General features: G+C 41.8%; 1 protein-coding gene across 2 annotated transcripts in view; it reads left to right on the forward strand.

Annotated features, from left to right (window-relative positions):
• snx2 (sorting nexin 2) overlaps positions 1 to 14,235 on the forward strand; it is a 110,116-nt gene that overhangs the window by 90,602 nt on the left and 5,279 nt on the right. The window lies entirely within an intron of this gene.

The raw sequence follows: 14,235 nt of genomic DNA on the forward strand, positions 1-14,235 counted from the left end.
TTTGTGTTTCCTGAGTCCTGACGGTGTGTGAGTGAGAACAAAAACACACTGGATTTGTCTCTATAACACGAGCACACACACACAAGTGTGAGTCCGCGGGGGTTAAAGCCATTCAGCGGAGCAGCTCGTACTACTGGAGTGTGAAAACAAGAAGAGAGATGAAGGAGGATGAAAAATCCATCCATCCCACTGAGAGGCTGAGGAAGCTCCATCATCCTAAAAAATCCTTTTCTGTCTCAGCAGGAGGTTCCAGGTTTAGCAGAGCTGCGTTTGTTCAGGACTGAAATGGTCCTGAAGCAGCGCTGAGCGTCACGGAGTTCGTTCTTGTTTAAAGAAGTAATAAAACATTTTAAGGGTGGGGTGTTGGGCTCTGTCAGAAACCTGTAGGGTTTAGACTAGGGCTGCACAATATATCGCAAATATATCGTTATCGCGATATCAGCATGCACAATATGCATATCGCAAAGAACTGATAAATATCGCAACAAATGGTCAGCTCAAATGTTTGCTACACATTCTGTCAATCAAACGGAAGCATGATGTTTTTTAACAAATCAAATAGAGCTCTTCACCCATTTGGCCAATCGGGTGGGTTCTCATAGGTTAGATGCCCGCCCCCGAGGCGGACGGCACTTCATTTAGATGATTAGCAAACACCTGAGTTAGCTTCGTTAGCTGTTTTTGCTGGTTCTGCTTTTCCCGGGATCCACTGATCGCCTTTTCTTGTTCATTTTATTTTTCCCTTTCCTCACATCTTTTGCTTTTCTCATTTTTATGATTTTTAATCTTTTTGTTTTTGATTATTTTTGTTCCCGAGTTAAGTTTGTATTTATCGCAAGTAATGTCGTCATCGCAATATTAATCATTGCTATTGAATATCGCAGGTTTTCCTAATATCGTACAGCCCTAGTTTAGACTCGTGTGTAAATACTTTTCATTCATAAACGTAGGTCTTGATCAAAGATGACGGATATACGTTTGTGTGAGTATGAATGTGGTTTTCTAGGGGGGCCAGAGGGCTGGCTGTGGCCCCACCGAGGTGCCACCGTGTGGGGTGAAAAACGTTTCAAAAGATTTGTGCGTGTGTGTCTGAATTTGTGTGCGTGCAACTCTTGATTTGTAACTTGTGTTTACATTTTCGTGTGTAACTTCAGGTCCTACACACACAAATGATGGAATACACACACACACACACACATCACCTCGTACACACGCACAAAACTACATTACACACAGATCGGTTTACAAGTACAAAAATCCTTTTGAGACTCTTCACACCTGACTGATTTGTGCGTACATGGTGCGTTTGAATTCTGGGTGGAAGCTGGGAAATTAGAATTTCCTTTGGAATTAGTCTAAATTTGTGTTGACGGGGCAAAAATGTTTTTCTGTGGAAAAATAGAGTATCTCAGGATCCGGTGGTTATAAAATGTCAGGTTTAAACCCTAAGACATTATTAACAACACAAGGAATGGGGGGGGGGGGGGGGGGGGGGGGGGGATGGAATCACAGCTCAGTTTTTAGTAATTGTGACAAGTTGCACACAAAGAGCATTCAGTGTTTCTAATCACACAACGTGCAACAGACAGTTGTACGAGTCAGCAGATGTCCTGTACAGCAACTGTTCAGCATAAACGGTAAAATCTTTAAATGTAATAAAAGCATAAAGCATGATAAAAGAAAACACATAGAATTATCTTAACATAAAAGATAGACCTACATTTATGTTTATTTATTTAGCAGACGCTTTTATCCAAAGCGACTTGCAATTTATAACCTATAGGGCGTGTTGTGATCGGTAGGGGAAATCGGAGTACCCGGAGGAAACCCACGCATGCACGGGGAGAACACGCAACTCCACGCAGAAAGGCCACAGCCGAGTTTCGAACCTGCAACCTTCGTGCTGCGAGGCAACAGTGCTAACCACTGTGCCACCATGCAGCCAGAAAATTTTAATTTTTAATCATCTAAAGTGTTTGTGAGCCATGAAAACACAGTGAAAGGGTTATAAGAAATGACTAATACTGTAAATGGCAGAGTGGTTCTCTTCAGGCTTCCAAAGGAGAGAAGGCACGACTTAGATGTAGATACACACACGCACTGATCTTTTGAGACTTTTTTCTCCCCATACCACTGCATCTCCTCTCTGGTCTGAGAAAACCTCCTCCTGGAGAAGCTCAGGATGGATGGATGGAGACCACAAACGCTCGGACAAAATTCCAGATAATCCCATTCAGGAACAATTTTACCCTTAAAGATCTGAACACGTTTTCCTCGTTTGACCATCCACTAGATGAAATAATCATTTTCTTTTGCTTTTTGTGTAAATCAGTTCCGCTTTGACTAATATTTATTAACTCAGATGATTTGATTCTTCAAACTGATTCACTAATCTTCAAAGAGCTGAACTGTATTCGTGTCATAAACAGGATTCAATAACCGCTGGAAGCTTGTTTTAAACATCTAGTTACATTTTCAGTGGATGTTCGGTTGTAAGACGATTTATATTTAGGATCAGCGATAACAGCGTTACATAAAAGTTGTCAGTTCCCCTGATTCATTGTGTTTTATTATCTTATTATTTAAAATGTTCAGTTATGTTTTTGTGTTGGTGTTGAGCACTTTGGGCGGCCTTGATTGGCGGGTTATTATCAGAGGTTATCCTGCATTATTATAAATGAGAACAATATTTGGTTAAACAGGCATCTTCCTTTTTGTTTGTAATGAAACCAGCTTCAGACGGGTTTTCCCTCCATCTTCCTCCTCTGGTATCTCATCCCTCCTCGTATTCCTCCCGTCTCCCCGCCTCGCTCCTCCCTCTGCTCCGGACTTCTCTGCTAATTAGTTTCAGAGGGAGAGGACTGAGGGAGGGAGGGAGGGAGGGAGGGAGGAGAAAATGGACAGATGAGGAGGAGAGCACAGCAAAGAGAGGAGGGAGAGTTTAGATCAGAGTCCTTCTGTAGCTGTTTATCTGGTTGTTACTGACGGTTTAGCAGCTTTTTAGACAAAAAGTCGTTCTAAAACACTGAGTTACAAACATGGATGGACCATTCTGGGCCCAGAACCCCCTCCCATAAAAAACGGATTTTCTGTTTTGCCTAGCCTGAACACTGATGTGTGGATTTGTTGGAGGCTTTTATTGTGAAAGTTCTAACACAATGAAGTTGTGGCTGAGTTTGTCGACTGTCTTGCTTTTTGGAGGACAATATTTTACAATGTTACGGTTTCAGAGAGCGGATGCACCCAAAACCACCATGCTGAAGCACGGCGGTGGCTGCATCATGATTCGGAGCAGGAGGAGCAGACAGAACCAAGGAAAGGATCATTGCACCTGGCTCCTGAACTCAGTTTACGTTACTCCGCCTTTCTGTCTGAAGTTCTTTTATCTTGTAACCAAGTTCTGTTCAAACGGAAGTCTCCGCCCCCAAAAGCATCAGTAAGCCCGGGCTAAAAGCATCCTGACTGTGAGGGGAGCTTCATTAATAACTTAATAACTTCTCCTTATTTTTCAGTGTATTTTTCCTACAGACATTTTTGTGTTTTTATTCATTTTTAATAATTTGGTTGTTTTAGGTGATCAGAACTATTTGTGCCAAATGGGTAAAAGACTCTAGGAAGTTCTACTAAAACGGTTTGTGACACAGGAAGCTCCTCTCCTCAGTTTGGACTCTAATTGGACAAAGAGTATGTTCGCGTGTGTGTGTGTGTGTGTGTGAACATTTCGATTTTCTTGCACTGTCCCTCTCTTTTCTGGCTCATTGTGAGGAGGAAGAGGAGGCGAGGGAGGAGGAGGTGTCACCCAGGCTACAGTGACAGGACAGCAGCTGCTCTCTCCTTCTTCCTCCTTTTTCTCTCTTCCTCCTCATCGGTCCGGATGAACGAAACTCCAGGGAAATCATCACTATGTTTACTCCAACCCCCCCCTCTACGCCACCCACCATCTCTGTCCCATCACCTCCCTGCTGGCTACCCCCCCCCCCCAATATCTCTTTTCCGCCCCATGATGGGGGTTGTTAGACAGATAGACAGCCACCCCCCCACACCCCTACCCCTCCTGCCACTCCACTCCCTCTTGTAAATGTGTGACCTCCGCCAGCTTAAGATAAAAAAAGTGTTAGAAAAGGAAAAATGGCCTGCAATTGGTGGTGATGGGGGGTGGGGGGTGGTAAAGGCCAGACAATTGGTGGTGAGGGATGCACACGAGAGGGATGAAGGGGGTAGAAAGAGGCCTTGAGAGGGCGATCAATGGGATGTTCACCTGCCGTCCACCTCCCCAATTTAAAAAGAAAGGAGCTCTAACGATTTCCCCCGGCCGCCTCCTTCCAACTGATGGAGCCCGGGAGGAGAGGAGGCGCAGAGAAAGTAGAAAAATTAGGCTTCAGAGCAGCTATGCATATAGATGGGAGCGGGACTGTCAGAAAATTAGTCTTTAATGGTGAAATGCATGTAGTTAAAACAGAAATAAAGGAGGAAAATGGCTTTTAATAGGCGTGGCTGAGAGGAGACATTACCGGACAATTAGACGTTAATAAAACACAGAGATGTTAATAGGAATACAGCAGAATATAAATGGGACAAGTAAACAGCAGGTGGAATTAGTTTTACTGTTGAACTCAAACGTAAAATCATGGAGAAGTTTGTAAAAGGATGCATAAACAAACGCTGCTGGAGAATCAGCCGAACCAGCAGTTTAAATGAGTCTATGAACAAAAGGTAATTATTATATTCAATCAATCAATCAGATTTATTTATAAAGCGCTTTTCATCAAAGTGCTTTACAAAAACACCCCAGATGCCCATAACAGGTTAAAAACATTAACAGACATATGCAAGCACACACACACACACACACACACACACACACACACACACACACACACACACACACACACACACACACAATCACATCAGTAAATATTTATATTCGGCTGAGTCCAGATGAGCCAAGTAAGGTAAGGCAAGGAAACGCCATCAGAGGAGCCATCTGCCCCGGCAGCATCAGGTCTTCCACACTAAGTCAGGGCGCTCAGTGAAGGGGGACCATAGACCCCCACCTATAGAGCGCCCAGGAAGCTACAGTCGGCCAGGGGCGGCGTTAGGCCCGGCTACTTGGGCTGAAGCCTTGGATGTTTCATGGAAAGCCCCGGATCTAAATCGCGGAAGTAACATGCAGTACCAAAGTCCAACAGAGAGGGAGCAGCTGGCAGTAGTTTGTATACAGCCTGCCTGAGCCTCCACCACTGAAGAAGAAGCCCTTAAGCAGCTGGCTTCTTCTTCAGTCTCTGCCTGAAACGCATGAGTGAAGATGGACATAAGGACGTCTTTTAGACCAAAAGTACGGCGACAGAACCCCAGCTTTGATGAGACTGGTGTTGACTCAGGTTTGTGAGTCTTATTTGAAAATATTTGTTGTGCTGCTGGTTTGCCTAAAGTTAGCTTATCAGGTAAAGTTGTTGGAGAAAGAAAGGGAATATTTACTATCATCTCACACTAAACACTAACAGGAACAATACTCTTGTTAGCCGATGTCGTTTTAACACAGCGGAATCAAGACGTAAGTTGAAGTGTAAGTGTTGCAGCTATGGAGGTTAACTCATGAAACTCACACAGACTCAAAGATTCACCGTTTTAGAGCTCGGCGTCAGACGGCCAGTCCATTACATCCGGGTACCGCTCACACGCCCATCTTTCGCCAGGAGCTTACTTTTATTTACTAATGTCACAGGTCAAAGGTTACACACACACGTCACTTCCGTTTTTCCATGCCCATAAAAAGGACAAACCTCACATATACACATAAACACACAGCATCAGAACATAACACTTAACAACTCTGCCCTGAAAATGCTTAATATGTAGCTTCAGATTAAAAATTATGTGGTACAAGACATATATGATGTTGACTAGTGCGTGTCACGCGCGTGTGTGTGTGTGTTAAGCCCCAGATGTTCTTCAGTCCTTAATCCGCCCCTGCAGTCGACCACCGCTCCCAGGGCAGAGGGCCCCTACAGAGGAAACACTGGATTAAAATGAGTAAAAAATATAATAAAAGAGCTAATATAAGGGACACGCGTTAGAAAATAATAAATAAAATCATATAGACAGTAAAATAATAATATTAAATAATGAAAACAATGCTAAAGTATAATCATATAAAACATGCAAAGCAAGCAATAAAATATAATCATGTAAAATGAAAAATAAAACTGTAGTAAATATTTAGATAAAAGCTAACCTAAATAGGCGGGCCTTGAGCCTGGACTTAAAAGCACGAACGTTCTCTGCGGCCCTGAGGTCCTCCGGCAGCTCGTTCCAGAGGCGAGGGCCGTAACACTGGAAGGACGCCTCGCCGTGAGTGTGTGTCCTGACTTCAGTATTGCTGAACAGCAAAACAAAAACCATGTATGTTTGTAGGATCACAAACACGTTTAAGCACCTCCGTCCAGCTAAACGTACCAGAAAACCGGAGGAACGTTTCTTCAGAGCTTTGGAAGTAATTCCATTTGTTTAAGTTAAAATCTTCACTTGGATGAGCAGAAATCTCTGTTTTCTGCAGTGTTATTGGGTCAGCTTACGTTGATTCTGAAGAAGTAAATGTCTCAGAAGATCCCCCATGGATGTCAGTGGAGAACCATACGGTCACCAGGGGGACGCTACACCGGCCTAGGCCAGAGAGGGAAGGTCTCGATGTACCGGACGAATCATGTTCTCACACAGGCAAAATGCCGGACCTTCGAATTCGTAAACCCAGAAGAGAGGAGTCTGTTGACCTTGAGGATTGCCGTAGTTGTAGGAGGAGTCAGTGTGGGATGGAAGTAGGTTTGAGGATCTGTTTTTATTTGACATAAACACGACAAACATGTTTTCTTGAAAATCCTTGCTATTCTGTGCAGAGAAAAGTGTAAAAACACAAACATACGGAGTGTCTGGACAAGGAGATGGCTGGAGTCTACTAGAAAGTAAAACTACCATCAATCAAATAAGTACAGACAGGTATTTTAGTAAAGCCAGAAAACTTTTAACTCCAGAGTTTTGGCTAGCAGCTATGAGCGTAACTGAACTACGCATGGACAAGACGTCAAAAACTCTAAACACAAAATACTTCAATAAACGGGACACACTTCTTTCCTGCAAATATAATTTCACAGTTGTTGCTAGTTCCTATGATCCTTCAAGGGATGTGCTCAAAGAGGAGTTCAACATTATGAATACAATATAGTGTTTTATTTTACAAATACCATTATAAACACAAACTTACGTCGTAAGAAACATTATTTTAATAACAAAACTGCTAAATTCTTTCCAACAGTATAGATGTGTAGCGTATTTTGTTCGAGTGGGTTTGCCGTACTTTGACGTCATCGGCAGTCGAAGGACCCCGAGCCGATCTGGCACCCGAGCAATCCTGTACCGACACCGGGGCTCCCAGGGGCAGATAAGAGTTGGTCTCTCTCCGAGAATAATTATGAATTTAACAATGATTACTGCCTGATGACATTTTCCCACATCTGCAAAGCTCACTGGAAGGACACAAACCGAGGACAATATTTTCCTGGTATAGGGTTTATTACTCAAGTAAGGGTAAAAAAGTATCTGATTAGAAGGCTACTTGAGTACTGAGTATCATCTGATCTAATATTTTTAAATGATGACATCAAACAGACATAAAATAAGAAGTTATGGGCAAATATTGGTATTTTAAAGACTAAAGGGAAAATATGTAAACAAATAAACAACATAATTACAAAATAACACATTTTAGGCTAAATTTAGACACAAACTGAGGACAATATTTTCCTGATATACAGGGTTTATGTAGTTGTCTGAAAGTGTAACACGTTCAAAAAAATACCGCAATAATACAGAAAACCGTGATAATTTTGGTCACAATCACCGTGTGGTTAAATCTTCACACCGTCACAACCCTAAACAGATTTTAGTTTATTCATATTAGATAATAAATAATCCTGTTCCAGGTTTTCGAAGCACCAGATGTTGCTGACACACGTTAAGCCTCTCACATGTGTCAGAATCCCCGTTTCCGTGATAAAACACAGCTCAGAGCTCCGTGTGTGTCAGCGGGATTCAACACAATAGTCTCCGAGTGAAGTTCCCGTGTCAGCGTGTCTGTGAAATGTCACAGACTAATTCCTGGGCGTTTATTGGAGCCGGTGGCCCCGGTGATTCTGAATCTGAATTGACTCTGTGTCATTGTCATATTATCAAACGTACAATAAGACACAGTGATACCTCTGAGCCCCCCCCCCCCCCCCCCCCCCCCGACATGTGACTATTCACGCTCCTGCTCTCCTGCCCGACCTGTCAGCCTTGTCGATATGATTATTCCTGCATCTAATTGGAGTCAGGGAGGAGGACGAGGCTCTAGGTGGCGTGGAGGGAGGACGCGGGGAAATCTGTTGATGTAAAATAAAAGATTTAAGGATACCTTCAATATACCTGATCACGCTGGAAAACTGCTGAGAGAGCACTCCTAGGCTCTTTTCTCCATAAGTCATAAAACAAGCCTGCAGTAAGTCGTTACCCATGAGAACTCTGGCGTCTTATTCGGTCGTATTAAAATCAGAAAGGATCCTAATAGATTGAAGACCACACCCATGTTTACTAATCTCAACGTTAGTTTCACTTTCTCTCTCCATCATTTTAGACAAAAAGCTCAGATTTTACAGGAATAAACAGATTCAATTCAATTCAATTCAAGTTTATTTATATAGCGCCAAATCACGACAAGAGTCGTCTCAAGGCCCTTCACATAATAAACATTCCAATTCAGGTCAGTTCATTAAGCCAATCAGAAATAATGTTTCCTATATAAGGAACCCAGCAAATTGCATCAAGTCACTGACTAGTGTCAGTGACTATACAGCAATCCTCGTACTAAGCAAGCATTTAGCGACAGTGGAGAGGAAAACTCCCTTTTAACAGGAAGAAACCTCCAGAGGATCCTGGCTCAGTATAAGCAGCCATCCGCCATGACTCACTGGGGATGGAGAAGACAGAGCACACACACACACACACACACACACACACACACACACGCACGTGCGCGCACACGCACGCGCACACACACACACACGCACACACTCAAAGACAAGTAATGTGTCTATAGTTATATTGTGATGTCTTAGTAAATATTTTATTTGGTGAGAGATAAACTTTATTGTATTTATCCTAGTGGATCTATAATTAAACGGGTAAACTAGTAGTAGCACATCCAACGTCAAGGAAAGCAAAAAGTTATTATCAGGAGAGGGAGAATGTTTAAGTGGTTAGCAGCAGTGTGCTAGCCGATGGCCCCCTCCATGGGGCCACCACAGCTCAGCAGATAAACTTGGAACTAAAAGGAGCTTATCTACATGCACTTTGAGCGTTTTTGACCAAGAGTCACAAAGCGGGTCGGAATATCACAAAAAGCTGCCATTAGTCGATAGGCTGCGTGTTTTTATTTTCATCAGCTGGTGTTTATCGACCCTGCTTTTAAATCTTCAATCTGGAGTTTTCCCCCTTTCAGGAATTATGTTTGAATCTTTGGGAATGTGTGAAAGGGATAGCCTAACATTGCACTGTGACATAATGTGGGCGATACACACATGCATTTTGCTAGTAAATACTGAGCTGAGGTGAAAAGAGCGTTCACAAGCACTGACTGTTGTTTAAAACGGGGTTTATAAAATGGTCTGGTGACATTTGGACGTCTGTTTGCAGGATTAACGCCACAGCCCTGTAGGAAACTTGCCTCCCTGCTGATCCTGACAGCTCTGCCTCAGTAAAGGCGACTAACCTGACTTTCAGTGATGTCAGATTTATCGTGAGAAGTTTTGTTACGACGCCGAAATAATCAGCAAAAGTTTAGAGCTGAAGTTCAGCATCACGAAAGCATTAATGCTGTCAGAAATCCTGAGTCTGAGACATTGGTTATCCTGTAGGAACAACCTGAACACAGATGTGTGTGTGTGTGTGTGTGTGTGTGTGTGTGTTCGCTCTGCGGGCAACTCTCTCAATCTGATGATGTGTTTGCTGCTGACCTTTAAACAACTCTGTCCCATCATCCTCTGCTTCTCTTACAGAGGCCCATGGGGATCTAACACACACACACACACACACACACACACACACACACACACACACACACACACACACACACACACACAGACTGATAAAGGGTAAACGCAATCATGCACGTTCACACACTCATGCATGTATAAAGGTTTCTGTGGACATGAGAAAACACCGTATACATGTAAAAGCACACACACACACACACACACACACACACACACACACACACACACACACACACACACACACACAGCACTGTCTGAGGTTTGGCAGTAATGAGGCCTGTCATCCTTCCACGCCGCCTCTCTGCCTCCTTCTTCTTCTTTCTTCTTTCATTGATCCACTAACGGATCCCCAATATAACAACTAGCAGTCGCTGTGGGAGCCTCCTCTTCTCCCACTCTCCTCCTCCTCCTCCTCGACACTCATCCCTCCGGACCATTTAAAGCCCTACCACCGCTCTCTCCTCCTCTCTTCTCTGTCGTAAACTCTCTCTGCCCTCAATCTGGGCTGCAGTCTTGTTAAGCCGTCTGACAAACGGAGGAGGTGTCTCCTGGATCCTCGGGATGCTGAAGGTGATCGTTTGTCCGTCTGTCTCACCTGGACTTCTCTGGAAAAACACAACAAACAGCAGCAGGAAGCACCGAGGCAGCCGAGACGTTTCAGAGACACTAAAGTCTTCTGACTCTCATCAGAGGAGCATTTATTATTAGACGTTTCAGAGAAGAAGGCCTGATGGTCATCCGGTTATTATTAGTTAGGAGCTTGAAGCTAATATTGTAAAACGGTTCAGAGCTTTTCGACCCTTTAGGTTTTTTCTTTGTGTAAATTTTTATAGAGCCAAATTGAGTAGAAATTGATAATTCAGAAAGTAAACCAACATTTATTTTCCTTCAAAAGTTTTAAATTAAAACATTGTGATTATCAGACATGTAACAGTTAATTTAGACATAAATGCTCAGTTTCCCCATCTGATTTGTGTGTTAGAGTATATTTCCACTAACTCAGGCTCTTTTATTGTTTTTATTTTAATTATTTCTCACGTTTTACTTCTTATAGATTAAAATCAGATTTTCTCCTCGTGTGTTTGGAACAGCTCAGAGACGTCCACGGTCTCAGCTGCCCGCAAATATTAGTGTCGTCTGAACTAATATTACAACTAATGGGGAGTTTTAAGGATTTATTTTAGTCATTTATTATTTATAAAAATATTAAGAAATATTACTGTGAGAAAAAAGTAAACCTCGTTGTTAAATCAGTTAAAGTTGTTGTTAAAATTTATTTTTGGAGTGTTATTAGTGACGTTTTTAAAAATAAACCCGCAACTTTAAAAAAGTCAGGTTAGAACACTTTTTGGTTTAATGTTTGTGACCCAAAAAATTAATAAAATGTAGAAAAACTCATAAATTATAATTATAATAATAATAAACTTTAATATTATTATCTCACTTTAACTTTTATTTAACCAGATGAGTCGAATGAGAACTCATTCTCATTTAGAACGCCGATCTGGCCGAGGGGCTCTCTTACCATGAGAAACAAAATGGTGTCTCTGTGATTTTATTTAGATTTTATAAACTTATATTGTTGTTTTAATAAATCCTCGCCTCGTGGATGCGTGAGCGGCCAGGTGTCAGCTCACCTGAAGCGGTGATAGCGTGACACACCGACAGCTCTGACGTGCTCCGTGCTTCTCCGCTGACTTCCTGTCGTCCTCCAGAGGGTTCTGACCTTTCCTGCTTGTTGCTGTTTATCTGTTTGGATCTGAGCTGCTTGTAGAACAGCAGGAAACAAATCACTGCTGCAGCTCTCATTAGCAGCCGGTGTGTGTCAGCGCTGAGAGATCAGCCATCTGCAGCTTCACCTTCTCCAGACCATAATTACACCGTTTAACCGCTCCAATCACGCAGCCGACCGAAAACAGGGCTTTGATTTTTCACCACAGCTTCCTAACGTCAGACGACTCACGTTTGCTAAAAATAATGAGGCCATTTACGAACAGAACAGCAAGGCATTGTGGGTAAGTTTAGATGGCGGCGACAAAAGGTGACATCAGGAGGAGGTGGCATCAGTTTTATTGTAGAAAGCTGTTGGCACAGTCCTCTCATTCTGCTGAAATCCATAAAAACAGAGTGATAAAACAGTAAAGATGAGAGAAAAAAAAACATAATTCCAACATGAAGGTTTTGAGTTTTACAAAGAAAATGAGTAAAAACAGTGATTTAGTCATCATCTCAGTCAGAAACATTTAAAATCACAGGTTTTAACATCAGTTCACTGAAAACATCTCGTTTACACTTGGGTCAGGTTTTCCCACCCACCTGATGTGATGCATATTGTGTTTACAAACATGCAAACACTTCATTTTTAATCACTGAATGATAAAAACCAAATCAAACTGCAACAGTAGTAGTAGAATGAAAAGTTACTACAGATATTTTTGCATAAGAGGAACTGATATGTTCGGAGGAAAAGCTGCGATGTTTGGCACCTCGGCGAAACACCAGACATGATTTGGCACTGAGATCATTAGCATCAACTCCACGTAAAGAAAAGCCAATGAACACTTTTTAAAATAAATATTCTCTGGAGATGGCAACGTTTTTATGCTACTATGCTAACAGAAAAACCCCTTAGCATAAACCACGAACATAAAAATGGATAAATAATTTTCAAATAGCGACATGAATTTCTTATTGAAATGCTAATTAAATAATAGCTGTAAAATACGTAGCATTTTATTGCAAAAAAAAAAGATTTTTTATTTTATTTTGGTGAACTTTTCTTATTTGACCAGCATGCCTGATGTTTACCTCATCAAAGCAGTTTAATCTTTTATCTTAACCTAATAAAATTCAATCTAATCTGAATCTGCACACTAAAGAACTTAGCTAATTAGCTCAGCTAGCTAACCCACTGTTAACGTATTAGCATGCACTATAGAGTCCTTTCAGGAAGGTTACAGGAAGTACGAAAACACAAGTAGCATGTGCCTATTGAGCCAATTATGGAAATTACAGTTTGATGGATTAGATCCAAATCAAAGAACAAGGTGTATATTTATCCTTCAGATGAAATTTTGAAGTTCTGGATGCATACAACCAGCTAATGTCTGGATTTTAAGAGACATCTTTTGTGGTCAGTCTAAAGAAAAATGTTGTTCAGCAGATTGTAGCTTCGTGCTAACGGTGTCACGAATTAAACATTTTAGTAGCTCCATGCTAACAGTGTCACGAGTTAAACATTTGAGCAGCTCCATGCTAACGGTGTCACAAGTTAAACATTTGAGCAGCTCCATGCTAACAGTGTCACGAGTTAAACATTTGAGCAGCTCCATGCTAACGGTGTCACGAGTGAAACATTTGAGCAGCTCCGTGCTAACGGTGTCACGAGTTAAACGTTTTAGCAGCTCCATGCTAACGGTGTGATGAATTAAACGTTTGAGCAGCTCCATGCTAACGGTGTCATGAGTTAAAACGTTTGAGCAGCTCCATGCTAACAGTGTCACATGTTAAACGTTTGAGCAGCTCCATGCTAACAGTGTCACATGTTAAACGTTTGAGCAGCTCCATGCTAACGGTGTCACGAGTTAAACGTTTGAGCTGCTCCAATGATGTTCTGCTGAGCTGTGGTGGCCTCATGGAGGGGGCCATAGGCTAGCACACTGCTGCTAACCACTTAAACATTCTCCCTCTCCTGATAATAACATTTTACTCTCTTTGACATTGAATGTGCTACTACTAGTTTACCCGTTTAATTATAGATTCACTAAGATGCAAATTTAAAAATTCCTGTGAATAATAAAGTACATTTAAAACCATTGTTTGCATAGCAGTACTTTAAAAACACACTAAATAATTTTTGTTTAAGTATTTGAACTTGTTTTATCTCCGGTTCTATTCTTCAGCCAACATGTCGGACATGTTCAGAAGAATAGAACCGGGGATAAAACTAGTTCTGGTTCGGAGCAAGAGTCTATAAAGAAGTTAGCGAGATCCAGCTTTTATTTTGGTAACCAACTTTCGCTTATTGGCAAGCAAATTTGCATATTAGCTAAATGCTTTAAGTACCAGCTCAATATTTATTTTCCACGATGTTATTTAGCTCCACACTATATTTTATATTTTTGGGTCAGACTTAAATATTTATTTCCCAAAT

Source organism: Nothobranchius furzeri, chromosome 10 (genome assembly GCF_043380555.1).
Source record: "Nothobranchius furzeri strain GRZ-AD chromosome 10, NfurGRZ-RIMD1, whole genome shotgun sequence".
NCBI classification, from domain to species: Eukaryota; Metazoa; Chordata; class Actinopteri; order Cyprinodontiformes; family Nothobranchiidae; genus Nothobranchius; species Nothobranchius furzeri.